Source organism: Octopus bimaculoides, chromosome 14, assembly GCF_046866305.1.
Source record: "Octopus bimaculoides isolate indiv1 chromosome 14, ASM4686630v1, whole genome shotgun sequence".
Classification (NCBI taxonomy): Eukaryota; Metazoa; Mollusca; class Cephalopoda; order Octopoda; family Octopodidae; genus Octopus; species Octopus bimaculoides.
Window position 1 is genome coordinate 29,646,893 of NC_142941.1, and position 17,003 is coordinate 29,663,895.

The 17,003-nt window shown below is 37.6% G+C and overlaps 1 protein-coding gene across 4 annotated transcripts in view; it reads left to right on the top strand.

The window, feature by feature from the left end:
- Positions 1-17,003, top strand: part of LOC106870954 (uncharacterized) — a 66,965-nt gene that overhangs the window by 31,997 nt on the left and 17,965 nt on the right. The gene's annotated exons all lie outside the window — the stretch shown is intronic.

The following is a 17,003-nucleotide window of genomic DNA, read 5'->3' on the forward strand; positions in this document are numbered from 1 at the left end:
ACAAGATCAGCATGTTTCAACAGAAATAGGGTAACAAAAAGGTTAACCCATACATAACAAATTTATAATAAATCATAGATGATGGTTAGATGATTGCTCTAACAAATATGTCTGCTGCACTTTGATATCAAATATTCATCAAACAGTTGCCTACAAATGATTTATTTAATATAAAGTGTGTGAAAAAATTATTAACCAATGATAGAGTTCATTGCACCAGTAGTAATAGTGTGTGTTGAGCAGTAAATACAAAAGTAAATTTGGAAGACGAGCCAAAAGGCAAAAACAGAAAACAGTGCTACAATGAACTTTGTGTAAATCACCACTTCAAGATGTGGGCCTATAGTTGACCACTTCAGCACAAAAATTGCTTGTGGGCATCTTTGGAATGAGAAACTGCATGTACTACAAGACAAGAGAAATGATACCAGAGGGAGAGAAATCTGTGCTGAGCCCCAATTGACTGGAGTAGGGAGGTTCCCCATATGATTGTGGGTGGGTTACCTTGTCTGTTTAACATTTCCAGAACATATCTTGTTTAAATTGTTTTATATAATTTTGTGTTTTTAAATCATCAACATCATTCACTTTTCCATGCTTGTATGCATCAGACAAAATCCATTGAGGCAAATTTCCTCTAGCCAGATGCCCTTCCAGTTACCAACATCCAGCAATTCCCAAATAAGTTAATATTTCCTCTAGTCCTTTAAACGCAGACATCTATGTATGTAGATGTTTATATCCATGCTTATAGGGGTGAGAAGATTTTTGTTGGAGCAGTAGTTTTCAAAATTGGATGCTCCTCTTCTTAGTACTAACCAATGAACCATGAAAGCAGCTGTTTAATCAGCTAAACTGAATGGATCAGGTAGAATATGGTATTGTTGGCAAGATTTGAACTCATTAACCTGTGGTCATTAATTCAGTACTATAACCACACAAACTAAAACCTTCAGACTCATTACAAGCATTAAATTTCCACAATCCCTGATGATCTATCATAGTGATCATTAATATTTCTAAAGCTGTGCATTACATTACACTGCTAAAGCTGTGTTTTCTAAAAGACTAATTACTTTTTCATGTACAGCTCTGATTATTTTAGTGACGTGCTACAAAAATTTCAAAAGCAGTATAATACACTTCAAATTGCACCTCGCATATCAGTATTGTAACTTCACGGGCATGCATACAGGCATGTACACTCACAGATACAAACAGTACACACATACAAGCATGTATATACACACACACACACACACACACACACACACTACACACACTGGTTTCAAAGATGAGTGCGTTACTTTGATCAGTTGAATTACCATTTAAGTAACTGAGTTTTCCACAGACAAGTGTTCCCTGATCATAATCTGAGCAAAATCAGCATGGCACAGTATATGTTGAAAAAGCTGAGCCCTTGGGTTACAGCTACAGTCCACCCAGAAAGCTTCCCCACAGTTTCTGTGTACTTAGTTATAATGGTTAGACTTGGGTTAACCTAGCAAAAGATACTTGCTCAAATACTATGCAATGGGATTAACCAAAGACCTTGTGATTCTGATTAAATCCACAGATGTGCTCTCCCCATTTCTCTGTTCCTTCTATTAGAACTACTATAATGACTCTCTTCATCTGAACTTCCAAGCTATGTGCCCATCCACCTTCACCTCTGCTGAATTTCCCCTCATACACCCACATCTCTTCTCATCCTGAAGCATTGTACCCAATCCTTCTTACCCAGGACTACAAAACTCTGCAACTCCCCCACTGAGCTGTGTGTTTCCTTATAACCATTACAGTAGTTCACCAAGTTTGACATTAATCACTTAAATGATTAAAAAAAAAAAAAGAATCTTTAAAAGCACAATTTTGCCTCCACTTACAACAAGTAACACCATGTTTACAGCAGTTATTTACAGTTAAGTGGACTGGACAATGTTCTAGAGTTAAGTGCCTGTGGCTGTGGTTACATCATTACAACATTGGTGACAGGATACTTACTGTTGACCTTCCTGTCACTTTAGTGACAGAGATAGAAAAAGGGATGAATGGGCATTTGGCTGGCTGTTTGTCTGTCACTCCTGATATAATGACCATCTACAACTCTCAACTTTTCTCAGAGTAAAATAAGCAGACAATATTTATAATACATTCCTTGATCCTTCTAACTACAGCACTATTTACTCAGCTGCTGTAATTATATGAGAGCAGAATTACCCATATTCCTCTCCTTTCTTTGCTACTAGTTATCCCACTCCTTGAAACCACTTCCCTTACTACCCATCCTGCACCCCTATCATCATCCTTTGCTCCTTTTTTACCATTGAATGCCCTTTTCCCCTGAACACTCTCTCATATCTGTCCAACACAGCCCTCTGTGGATTCTGTCAAAACTGTCCCATTCATGATAGTATGGAATATGGGTATTAAATGAAAATGATGGTGATTGTTACATGTTTGTTCAGGGGTGCTGCTAGGTGCAAGCATGACTGTGATTAAGAAGTTTGCTTTGCAAACAAGTGGCTTCAGGATCAGTTCTACTGCATGGTGGTTTGGGTGACCAAAGTCTTAATAAAGGTGTGTGTGTGTGTGTGTGTGTGCATGGATGCTGATATTCTATGTTTGTCACCGTTTGGACAAACTGGTGGTGGTATTGACATTTTTCCTTGACAGACATTATGACCAGTAACTCTGTGTTTTCAAAGACCTGGAATGAAAAAAAATTCCTTAACTTTAAAATTAGGGTTGATGACAGAAAGTGCATCTGACCATAAAATCCTGCCTCAAAATAGCTTTCATCTAACCCATGCTTACATGGAAAAATAGATTTGAAATTAACAAATGTGTAATAATATTACACAAATAATAGTTTCTGATTTGGACACAAGGGTAGCAATTTTGAGGGAAGCGGGTTAGTTCATTCTATTGACCCTATATTATCAATTATTGTTTGGTGACTGAAAGACGTTATTGTATTATTTGCTCATATTAGTTCAAACTAAGTGAAAGACTTCAATCATGTTTCTGGGCTGAACACTTTATTACACATTCCCTCAGTTTATTCAGTTGTGTGCAATACAGACCAGATCATTAGAGAAATGTTACCCTGTAATAAGCTAGTTGACTATCCTGGAGGAGTTTATCTTATTCTCTTAACATGAAACTAGAGCAGTAATACTTCACTTACATACTCACAAAGGACAAAGCTTACACCTATTTTCTCACAACAAACTTTAACCAGGTACTTGTGAGCTCACAGGGAACATTGAGTGTTTTGAGGGGTTGTGATTCTTCTTAGAAATAAAATATTTAAACCATTCTCGATATTTAATTTTAAACCTTTTGTTACCATATTTCTGTTGAGATACATTTTGTGTGTTTCTTTTACTTGTTTCGGTCATTTCACTGTGACCATGCTGGGGCACCACCTTCAAGGGTTTTTTAGTCAAACAAATCAACCATGGGACATATTTTTAAATCTGATACTTATTGTATCAGTCTCTTTTATCAAACTGCTAAGTTTGTGGACATAAACATGCCAACACTGGTTGTCAAGCAGTGATGGTGGGGGACAAACACAAAGGCACACACACATAGATACATGTGTGTGTGTGTGTGTGTGTGTGTATGTATATATATATATATATATATATATTTATTTATGTGCGCACGTATATATCAGGCGTCTTTCAGTTTCCATTTAGCAAATCCACTCACAAGACTTGGGTTGCACTGAGGTTATAGTGGGAGACACTTGCCCATGGTTCCATGCAGTGGGACTGAACCTGGAACCATGTGGTTGGGAAGCAAAATAAGTGTCATTATTAAAATGGTGTTTGGTACATAAATTAACATGAAATTTTGATGGAAGGTTTTAATGTAGGTCTCTTTAAGTTGTTCAGACTGGACATCAATGATATTTAATATCACCAATTTGGAAGGGCCTCAAATGTCATGGATACTGTTCTCTTATCATCATCATCATCATTTAATGATGAAATAGATCAAGCAGAGTAGAAACATCAGTTGTCAAAACTAGACTGCACACAAATATCAAGAAAAACGAATATGCCTTTCAACTAATCAAGTGATGCTGAACTATTTGCTTTGAACAGTTCCAAATTGAATGTTGCTGAAGACTTCAAGTACTTAGGCGGTTGGGTGAGCAGTTAGGAAGCAGATATCAAGATCAGGAAGGCACAAGCATGGACGCCTGTGACAAACTAAATACGGTCTGGAACTCCAAATTGACCAGGTGAATCAAAATCAAGCCATTCATTGCAACTATTGAATCAGTTCTATTATGCAAGGGGGTACCCAAAAGAAACCAGATTTTGCAGTATTGTTTTATTCACTTAGTTTTATGTTTACACTTTTACTGCCTTCAAAGTATTCTCCATTTGAAGCCATGCTTCAGTCCAGACACATTCTCCACTGTTCAGAGCAGACCTGGAACTCTTTTGAAATGCCTTTTAACACCTCCATTGTTTTTTTTTCTTCACCTCTTCCACATCTGCAAAACGTTTTCCTTTAAGGACTTTTTTTATTCAGGGAACAAAAAAAAAAGTTACAGTGAGGAAGATCAGACGAATAGGGAGGGTGGGTAAGTGGGGTCATGCCATTTTTTATCAGAAACTGTCTCACACTCAAGGTGGTGTGCGCAAGCACATTGTCATGATGAAACCACCACTCTCCACTTTGCTACAGGTCGGGATGTTTTCGTCTCAAATGCTTCAGAACTGCCAAGTAAAATGTTTAGTTAACAGTTTGACCTGAAGGAAAAAAATTCTTTGTGGACAATTTTTTTCTTGTTGATGAAACAAATCAGCATTGTCTTGACATTGGACTTCACTTAACTTTTCATGATGTTTTCATTCATTCAGGAGGTCAATGGTTGCCCTGAATTAGGTTGGTCCTCAAGTGACCATTTCTAAAGTATGAAAACCACTTGTAAACTTGTGTTTTGCTCATGGCAGTATCTTTGTAAGCTGTTTGAGGCATGACAACTGTTTTAGCTGCTGTTTTCTCTGGCAGAAAACAATTTCATGGAAGCATGCTGTTTCTTTGTTTTAGCCATTGCAAAAATTGACAAACAGGGAAGAAGCACTGCAAAACAAAGACACACCATGTAACAGTATGACCTTCCCGGATGCCACCAGTCAGCAGACTGATGCCTGAGGGTTGTATCAAGTGGCAGAAGCCTGAACTACAATGGGCTTGTCTCACAGAGAATGCTTCCAAAACGTTTTGGGTACCTCCTCGTATGGCAGTGAAACAGACACTGACAAAGAAATTATCGAATGGGCTAAATGGATGCGGCACAAGAATGTTATGAATGCCATTATTGAGACCTACTGACAGTTAGTAAGAAGATCAAGCAAAGATGACTGACTATCTGATCACTGCATGCACCACCCTGAACTGGAAACATTCAGACTAGTCTTGTGGAATCCACTTCATGGTGATGTAAGAAGAGGAAAACATTGTCACACATACGTTGACAACTTGATCACAGACACTGGCCTGGAATGTATCCGGGACCAAGAAGTGTGGACTTTGCTGCTGCAGCCCAGGTTGGAACCCAGCTATAGAAGAGTAGATCATTTAATGGCCATGTTCTCTGCTGGCATGGATTGAACCATTTTACAGGATCTAATGGGTCCAGGAACTGCATTGTGCTCTAGTGTCTGTTTTGGCATGGTTTCTATGGTTGAGTGCCTTTTCTAACACTAACCACTTTACAGTGTGTCTTGGGTGTTTTTCTCAGTGCCTCTGGCACTAGTGAAGTTGCCATGTTACTTGCAAGACAGAAAAGAACAGAGGGAAAGGAAAAAGCTCCCGCTACTAAAAAGTATTTGGGAGGAGAAGGTAGAGGTGAGTGGCTTTATGACAGGTGTTGAAAGGCTAAAGTGTGATTGAAGGACTTTCCACTTAAATGTATATGTTCTGTTAGAACAAACTATACTGCAGTAGTTATCATGAGAAAAACTCTTATATTGCCTTTTGGTGCAAAATGCATTCTTTATATCACTAGCTGGGAGATAAGGCCCTGCCAACTCCAGTGCCAAGACCATCAGATCATGTGATTTTGACCTTCCTTGGCCTTGTCAATGATGGACACTTGACCATTAGAAATAGCAGTGATTCCTCTCCCTGCCAGGGAGGGATAAATAAAAGCATCTTGCTATAGAAGATAAAGGGAAGGCTGTGCCACCAGTATGAAAAATGCACCCAGCAATTCACAAAACTATGAAGCATGGGGTGAGGTGGGGTGAAAGTCAGTTTTATGCTAGGTAATGAAGTATTAGAGTATGAGCAAGGTGGGGGTGGAGCAATGCAGGTTGTTGCTGTAGAGGATTTGGCTACTCATATATCTGCTGACTGATTAAAAAAAAGAAATTTAATTGAAGTTTATTTCAGTTTAAGTAATTTATAACTGTTTACTTATAAGATTTTGAGACTAAAGTGTGATTTACATTTTATTGGGTCCCCCCACCACCACCACCACCACCACCCATCTTAAACGTTTTTGCTAAAGTATATTGAAGCATAGGAAAGTTTTCTATTCTGAATATAGCAATTAAATATAACAGAAATAAGTGATGTAAAGTGGATGGTCTATTGTAAATAGATGGTTTAAATTGGTCCACTTGAGAATTATGTGATCCAGTAAGATGATAATATTATAGGAATAAGTAATAACGACAATGATAGTGACCTATTGTGAATGAAAGTCTTTAATTGCTCCACTTATGAAATACTTGTGAAATACTTAAAGAGAATTAAGGAAGTTTCACACACATGCACATACATGTACACACATACATGCCGACACGTGTACATGCACACACACACATATTTATATATATATAAATATACATGCACATTCACATATATATATATTATATTAATAAGAATGAATGAACATTATATTTAACTTTGAACATATTATACTATCAAATTTGGTAAGTGATATGTTTATATTGATATGCTATAACTCTGTAATTTCTACATGCTCTAGACTTTTGTTTGCTTCAGAATGACTTTAGTTGTGGTAGCTAAAGACAAAGTTAAGAACCAGATTTCAACTAAATAGTGAAGTATCTCTCCTGTAATATTGTAAGTAGACACAGGGAGAAGGTTACATATGGTTACTTGGTATGCAAAAAATAGTAGCCGAGTCTACCTCATTACAAACAAAGATAGACAGATACATTGGACATTGTAGTCCCTTAATACACCAAAAGGTAGGATAGTCACTAGATGAACACTTAATAAGACAGTGAACTAGCAGAACCATTAGCACATTGGACAAAATGTTTAGCAGCATTTCTTCTGGTTTTACATTCTGAGTTCAAAATCTGCCAGGGTCGGCTTTGCCTTTCATCCTTTTGGGGTTGATGAAATAAATACCAGTTGAGAACTGGGGTTGATGTAAGTGACTATTCCCCCAACCCCCAAATTTCAGGCCTCATGCCTATAGTAGAAAAGATTCTTCTTATTATTATTTAAAGCAGTGAGCTGACAGAATTGATAGCATACTAGAAATGCTTAGCGGTATTTCATCATCTCCGTGTTCTGAGTTCAAATTCTGCAGAGGTCAATTTTGCCTTTCATCCTTTTGGGGTCGATAAAATAAGTACCAGTTGAGTACTGGGGGGTGGAGGTGGGGTGTCAATGTAATTAACTATCTAGCTCCCCAGAATTTTAGGCCTTGTGCCTGTAGTAGAAATTATTGTTATCATTATTATTATTCGGATGGCAAACTGGCAGAATCAATAGCATGCAGGGCAAAATGCTTTGTGGCATTTCATTCATCTTCACATTCTGAGTTCAAATACCACCAATAGTAGAAAGTATTATTATTTGATTTGACTCAGATTTGTTCTTATTCTTGGTAGAATTTATGTGGATAGCGGATTACTGTTTGTGACCTCAAGCTTTCAATAACTTTTAAGTGCTCAAAACTTTTCTGAGAAGCAGACTTTTTGTAAAAGCTCTACAGGACATTCTGTTTCAATCTCCTGCAATATTTCTCTATATCTTTACTCACAGTTTCTAATGTACCAATTATTATAGGCACAATCTTACAGTTTTCATATTTCAAATTTTATGGGATTGTATTTTCTTTTTATATGTTGTGCTTGAGAAGATCCGTCAAGCCAAGTGAAATCATAGTCATGGCTGATGTTGGTGTCACATAACTGGCACCCATGCTGGTGACACGTAAAGAGTACCGTTGGAGCATTGGGCCTGACAGAAGCAAAGTGGCCAAGTTCCTTTCAAGTGTTGGACCATGCTGAGGCAAGGTGGCCAAATTCCTTTCAAGCATTGGGCTTCATGGAGGCAAAGTGGCTGAGTTCCTTTCGAGTGTTGGGCCTCACAGAGGAACTGACCAAGACCTTTGGCATTATGTTGTGCTTGAGAAGATGTGGCACGTAAAAGCACTCATTACACTCTCAGAGTGGTTGGCATTAGGAAGGGTATCCAGCCATAGAAAACCATGCCAAATCAGACTGGAGTCTGGTGCAGCCTTCCAGCTCACCAGCCTTGGTCAAATTGTCCAAGCCATGCCAGCATGGACAAAGGATATTAAATGATGATGATGATGATATGCTTTTCCCAGATCATAATCTATTTTAACTTCTTGTAATGTCAAACTGAGTGATATTATGGCCAATACAAATAGTAATGGAGATAAATATACCATGTCTGATGTTCACTTTCCCAAGTTTTGTTTTCCTCCAATCAATTCAGCATTCCAATATTTCATATTCTATCTGAACATTTTCTCCATATTTTCTATCTCTAAACATGCTCATTGATTTACTCATCCAACTGTGTGGTACCATGTCATATACATTTTTGTAATACAACCATGTTACATTAAATCCTCTCAATCTGCATCTACAATTTCTGATTATCATTTTATCAACTAATAAGTGGTCATTTGTTGCCCTACTTAGCTTCCTGCATCCTTTCCGCTCTACTGGAACTAGATTGTTTCTTTCCAGATGATAATATAACTTTTCTGTCAAGACACCAGTTATAAGCCTCCATATAAGCGGTTATAGGTTGAAAATTTGATACCAATTTACCTTTCAAGAGGTCCTTGAGACATAGCAAACATCCACTTGTCATCCAGGTAGGGATATGACCCTACTGCAGGTACTCGTCTAGGTGTGTAGTGATCCTTTCGTGCAGCTGTATAAAATTCTTCAACCAGTAACCTTGTACTCCATCCAGGTCAGGTCCTTTCCAATTTACTGGGTTTTTTTAAACTTTACTCTCTTTCTTTATGTCTTACTGGCCTGTTTTAAAGTTCTTTCTAAAATATTTTACTTTCTTTTGCATGGGGAATCCCTTTCTATTCCCTCAAAATGATGTCTTCTATTTGATAGAAACAATCTATTCTGTTCAGAATCTTTGCATTTGGCATCATTCATTTTAATTTGGCCTTTAATGCTATCACTCTTTGTGACAATTCTTCATGTACATTTTAATTTTCCCCTTTCTTCTAACCTGTTCTGTCCATTCAATTTTCTGATTGCTATCTCATTCTTGAGCTCTCTTCTCATTATCCTATTCAATTGCTCTAGTTCTTTCTGTGTCTTTTCCAACTTAATTCGTATTCTCTTCTTCTTGTTTGGCTCTTTCTTTTCTTTCCCCTTCTTTTCTACAACAGTCTTCTACTTGCATCCTATAATGTTGGCTACAGCATTAGCTGCTTTGTTTCACTAATGTTCTCTGTTTTAACCAAGATCAAAACGCCATTTACTTTACCTGAGGCTTTCTTTAATTTTGCAGTCAATATACCTTATATCTGATAGTACTACACTGTTCACAGGTTTTGTTGGAACTCCCGGAGTCTTGCATGCATAGCAGGTTTGTTACCTGCAGCCTACAGTACCATGCTATCTGTTCTTTTCAGCTATCTAATACTTTCCTGATTATTCTGGCCATGCCAAGAAGGCAAACCTTTTGAAACAGTTCTACTGGGCACTCTATTCCAATTTCCTCACCTTCATTTTCCATAGCCAGGCTATTTTATACTTAATAGGGTTGTATTTATCTATTTTTTTTGCCTTCCTTCTTGACTATTCGTGGATCAAAGAGCAACATCAACTTTATTGCACATGTGGTGCATCTTGTCGACTATAGGTAGATCCGGTCTGTTATGCTCTAGCACCTGATCTGTTTGGATTGGAAAATCCCAGAGGTTTTCTTAGTTTCTGACTCTGCCACTCTCTGCGGTTTGTGCTCATACCATGTCTTGTCTCTCTCTAGCCCCACTTTTTAAATGATTTCCAATGTAGCACCTTTACTACCTGGTCATGTCGCCATGACTTGTAGTGGTTTTGAGCAAGTCTAAGGCATTCGTGTGTGATAGGGGCAATGGTTTTATCTACTCTATTACAGATACGGTACAACAGAGATACTTGCTCATTCCAAAGGTTGACCTTCCAGTTCGTGGCCAAAGCTTGGTCTTGTGCTGCCAGTAAAGTCCTCTCAGTCTCTTTTTTTAGTGTTCCTATCATCATTATTATTGTTATTGTTATTATTATTATTGCTGCTGCTGCTGCTCCAGTGTTGTAGGCAGAATCATTAGAGCATCACACAAATATCTCCAAGTGTTCTTGCAAATGTCAAATGTTGCCAATATCAACATTGCATTTCATCCTGCCATGGTTGATAAAATATGTATTCACATCCTTGTGAATTTATTTATTTGAATGTGTACCAACCATTGGACCTAACTTGTGTTGTCTGACATGAAATTCTAATGAGAGTACAATGTAAACAGAAAGGGATAATGTTTATGAAGTAGAAATAACTTTGCAGTAAATTTCGTCAGTAAAATAACTTTTCAATATTTATGTATCATTGTCACTATCATTATTGTTTTAAATGTTAACATCTGCTTTTCTGTGTTTGCATGCAGCAAATGGAATTTGTTGAAGCAGATTGTCCATACTGGATGCCCTTCCTCTCCCCAACCTTTACTTGTTTCCAGACAAATATTTCCCCATAACCAGGCATGTCTCATGGACTGTTAGAAAGAAAGTGACACCACCTATAAGGTGACACTTTTAACTTACTATAGCTTGTCAAGAAAAGAATACACAAGTGCACACACACACACATGTATGTGTTGTGTATATGTATACAATGGACTTCTTTCAGTTTCCATCTACCAAATCCATTCATAAGGTTTTCGGCCAGCTGGGGCTATAGTAGAAGGCTCTTACCCCAAGATGCCATACAACAGGACTGAACTTGAAGCCACAAAGTTGGGAAACAAACTTCTTAACTACACAGCTGTGTATATGTGTGTGTGTATGTATGAATGTGTGAATATGATATATATATATATATATATATATATATATATTACGGAGATGTACTTGCATAGCAAGTGACCTGATCTGAGATCGTGTGCTGGAATGAAAACAATTGCAGCGTGGAAGGTGTTTATAAGCCATTTAAAATAACACACAAAATCCGTTAGATTCACTTCAACATTTAAATTTAATTTGTCAAAATATTTTCATCGCTTTGAGACCGCGACCTGTTCACTGACAAAATTCTGTGCTGCATCTGAGAAAGTAATAGTTAGTTCATGATATATATGTACATGTGTATGTATGTATGTGCGTGTACATGTGTGCGCGTATGCATCTGTGTACATGCGTATGCATGTGTGCATGCCTATACACATGTATGTATATATGTATGTATGTGAGTATGCACGTATGTACTTATGGATGTACGTGAGTAATAGGGTAAGTGTGTAGACGTGTTTATGTGTGTGTGTGCATATGTATGTACATGTGAATGTATGTTTATGTACTGATATGTGCGTCAGTTCAAGTTGTATACATGACAGTTACTTTGTTGAAGGTTGTATATACGCACATATATACATATGCATATACACATATGTAAACACACACACACACATATATCTGTGTGTGTGCATTTGCCTCTCTCACCATCGTCTAATGGTGAATTGATACAACAACCTTACTTATACATATATAAACAAGTATACACAATCATATTGACACTCACACACACTCACAAATATACATATTATCTTAAAGTATACACGCATATACGCTTAACCATCACTACACCTATACATATATACACACACACATACACACATACAAATATATATGACACTAATACAAGGATAACGGTTAAAATTCAAATATGCATTTTTTTCTTCTCCATAAACATACCACACATAGATGTATCTACACATACTCATATCTACACATATTCATATCTACACATACTCATATGCCCATGCATGCACACACTCATAGTCACATACACAACGCACAACACATACACACATGTGCACACACACATACATCTACACACACGCACATACATATCAAACTATATACGCTCATACGGTTATATATAATAACATATATGTATGTATTATGCATCTTAACATGTATGTATGGAAAGGAATTCCACATGTAAAAGAGAAAGAAGGGTGACTATAGAGGTGTACTCCCGTGTGGAATCTAGATGTTACCCCACTCGGATTTACGGTTGAGCGAGGGTTTGTACTCCTGTATACAGACAGCTTCACTGACCTGTCTCAGCATTGCATCAGTGGGATGTTTGGACATGATATTTAATTTAAGTCTCCCTAAGGAGCCCTTGTGGCAGTCTACAGCATGCTGATAGAAGATGGAGTTTGGTTTCTTTTCAATGTAGTTGTCCAGGTGTTCTTTGAACCTATCATTGATACTCCTAGAAGTCTCACCAATGTATGACTCTGGGTTAGTCGCGCAAGCTCCTTCTTGGCACTTAATCTGGTATACAGTGTTCTTGGTTTTGCAGTTCACGTGTGAGTTTGTAGAACATACTGCACAATTATTTTGACAGATGATTCTATCAAACGGATATGATTTACATAACTTAGATTTGATAGTCCTACCTGTCTTTTCTACAACTTTGATCTTAAGGCCAGTTGCGTGCAGGATTTTCTTGAATGCCTTACTTAATATGCTCTTAGGTGTAGCATCAACAAACATCACACTGTGAAACTTCTTGTTATCATACCAAGTGTCGTTCTTATTTCTTTTGTTGGCGTCCCTCTCTAACCTATTCCAGAACTTGCTGCGGTATAGGGGGCATGTACCGTTTTCATCATCTCTTAGGATGCGTTCGAATTTTGTTTTTGCTCCATTGTACACCCTGATTCTATCATGCTGTGTGTATCCGGAACGTTGCATCCGGAATATAAAGTGCTAGATGTGTTGTTGTTGTTCCTAAGAGTTATTTTGTAGTCTGTTAGGAATGTGGTAAAGTACAGTCTAGAAGTTCACTGAATTATTATTAGTTATTATTCACAATACTATTATTTGACAGTGCTGGGTCTAGAGATTACATATATACATATAGAGATAGAGAGATACAACCAGAGAAAAGGGAAAAAAATATACACTGCTATGAATAGATACTTAGTTAGGGTGTGTATATGTGAGTATGTATCCAACCACTTAATACTAAAGGTCAGCTTAAGAAATTCACATGTGTAGCCAACCATGAAGAACAGATCAGAGATACAACCAAATAGCAGACCAATCCCATTTAAATACCAGCCAATACCATCTTCTACCATTCATAGCAGTCCAACAAACACTATCTGTGGCTTCTGAAGTCATTTGACTTCTATCTCTACCAAAGCTGGTATTCTCCCAGTACCACCATATCTTTTTAACTTGCCTGCACTGTTCACGCTTTAGATAACCACTAATATTATTAATTTTATTATTAATAATATACTTATATATTTATTTGTAAATTATTCACTTAGTTCGTCTACGTATGTGCCTTGGGCCATCAAACGAACAAGCAAGCGTGGTGAGGGGAATATCTTTAAATTTAACTTCTCTCACGTATGTTTAACTGAAGATGGGATAAGAATATTTAATTCAGAGCCCAAAACTGGTATTAAGTTATCTGCTATTTCCTCTGCAACCTCCGCAAAGGTAGGAGCCTAATTTTTATTCCTTGCCCGATTTTCACCATGCTCGTTCGTAAAGGGAGTTATCTGTGGCTTCCAGTCATTTGACTTCTATTTCTATCAAAGTAGGTACTCTTCCAGTACCATCATATTTTATTTATATATATATATATATATTATTCTTTTCAGCCATTTGACTGCAGTCATGCTGGAGCACCATTGTGGTTTTACCTTTTTACATATGATTCTTCATTGACTGATTTCTTCAGGGTGGTGGGATTTCATATTACCACTCCTGCATGTGCCTTTGCCTTGGTCATTAGCACCTTTAGTATATGAGAGAGTTTGATTCTGCTGCCTTCATCTGTACCTCTTGCTGGGCTGTTAATTCATCCAGTATTGTGGAGAGGAGAATGTCCAGTTCCTTTTTGAAGACATCCACATTGTGTAGGTTTCTTAGGCCATTGAAGAGCTGTTGCAGTATCCCATCCTCACTTTTGGACAGTATCCTTGGTACAATACAACGACATCCAGTTCAGGTGTTTGTATAACACTCAATGCTGAAATTAGGTGCTAACCCTTCCAGAATTTTCCATATGTAATACATATCTATCATGTCTTCACTCTAGGGAATAAGGTCATAGTTTTTCAGCCTTTCCCTGTAACCCATCTGCTGCACTGTTCCAATATTTTAGTGTAGTGACATTGAACCACATCAAGCTGGGTGCTGTGTTGACCACAGCTGAGAGCAGTAGTCCAGGCGTCTGAGAACAAAGGTCCTCCACAGGGTCAGGATGACTTCTTGATTTCTTGTCTTGAAGGACCTTAGTATCCATCCTGCCAGTTGTTTGTACTTTGGTGCCATCTTAGTAATATGCATATGAAATGATGCATCATTACACATACTGATCCCCAAGTATCTCACTGCTTGTGGCTCTGGGATTGTTCTGTGTGTGTAGATTAAAGCAGAAATGAAAAGGCAAATGGTTTGGCAAAACTTAACAAGGGCATTTAATTTAGCTATGTTATAAAAAGGTTTGCATAGAAACACAGCTGTTTCTAGAATATCCCAGCTATTGGATCATTGTGTCAAGTGAGGATTCCATAGGCCAGAGTATTTCATCATCAGAAAGAAATAGGTTAAATGTGTAACAGTGGAAGAATATTCCTCATCAATGATCTTATTGTGGTTCATTTTGTCTAGAAAGGGAGGAAAAATTTAAAAGCCCAATTAAAATTGTTATTCGTTAGGTAAATCCATGAACAGTTGAAGAAAATTGATGATGTCTATTTGCAGAACCAAAGAGAGAATGGTTTGATTGAAATCCATGGGGAGGGAAAATGGATGTTAGCAGTTGCAATGTTGGATGGATACTCATATCTTTTATATGTGTATGTTTGTGTATATATGTATGTGTGTGTGTGTGTGTGTGTGTGTATACACACACACACACACACACACATTGTTTGTGTTGTAAAAAAGTTGTTTTTTATGCCTGGATGCACATTCTATAACTAACCACTTGACTGTGAAATTGATAGTTGAGTGTGTATTTTTTTTTTGTTTTTTCAGTCAAAATTGAATTACTGTTACAACACAATAGCAGTGAAATATAGTATTGATTCCTTTCTCTACTAAGTAGAGGTTTTATGTCTTTTGCCCCTGTTGGATTTATAAAAACATTACAAATGTAAAACTCACTTGCTATGATTCTAAGCCAACCTTGAAAACAAGCATGAAGGAAAGAAACCAACAAATTGTCTACATAAGTCAAATTTCCCTCAAATCATACCCTGTTGTTTGGGGGGAAAGAAACAGATACATTAGCTAATGTAATCCTAGATGTACATCCAAATAGTGGACTTAGTGAGGGTCATGGCTTGACTATCTTTCATCATGGGAGTCGGGGATAACCTAGGAATACAATATTAACTACAGTATGGAAAATAAAGCTTCTTCTTGGTTGCTCAACTTGCTAGAAACAGCAGTCAAGTCTCCCTCATATCCTATCCTGTTGTCATCATCACCGTTGTTTTAATATCTACCTTTCTGTGCTTGCATGGGTCAGATGAGAATATGTTAGGGTAGGGTTTTCTGCAGCCGGACACCCTTCCTAATGCTCACCCTCCACCTGTTTCTAAGAGAGAAATATCTCCCTGTCTATTGCACAACAAACAGCTCGGGTTTGTTAACACAGAGAGCTGGAAACAAAAGGACACCATATGAATGATCCATTTGTTTACAGAGATTGCACAACATACCAAGACATATCAAGAGGCCTGGATATACTTTCACAGTGGACTGTAAGGAAATGACAGTCTGACACCATCAGCAAGGCCAAAGCAGATGCATGTGAAGATGAAGGAAACAAAAAACTCCCCCTCTTCTTCCACACATAATAATGAGGGGCTGCTTTCATTTTGCTTCTACCGAATCTACTTGCAAAGCTTTGATTGACCTGGGCTATAGTAGAAGATCATTGCGCAAGTTGCCATGCAGTGGAACTGAACCTGAAACCATGGTTGAGAAGTGAACTTCTTGACCACATAGCCATGCTTGTGCTTCAGAAAAATTGACCGTGTCATAACTGAAATATTTTTTGATTTTTATGTTTTAATTAGGAGGGAAGATAGTTCCCATAAGCCTCTACAGGGTCTCCTAGACTGATAGGAGGTGTTGGGGACAGAGAAAGGGAAAGTATCTTCAAATTGAATACCTAGCCCAAATGTTTGCTAAGGAGTGGACTGTAAAATTTACCCTAGTAGCCAGATAATATCTAACCAGGTGACTATAACTCTGCTAGAGCTGGCTTGGAGGCTTGAATAAAAGCAGCAATATGGAAAATGTATGTAAAATAGTATTTTCTCTCATTTGTTTTTATAGCTGGATAACTTCCTCTCACTTGACCACTCACAAGTGAAATTAGAGTGGAACCTGTTTGTTAATCAAGTAAACCTGAGGCAAGAAGTATCCTGTGCTTGGAGCATTATATATATATATATATAT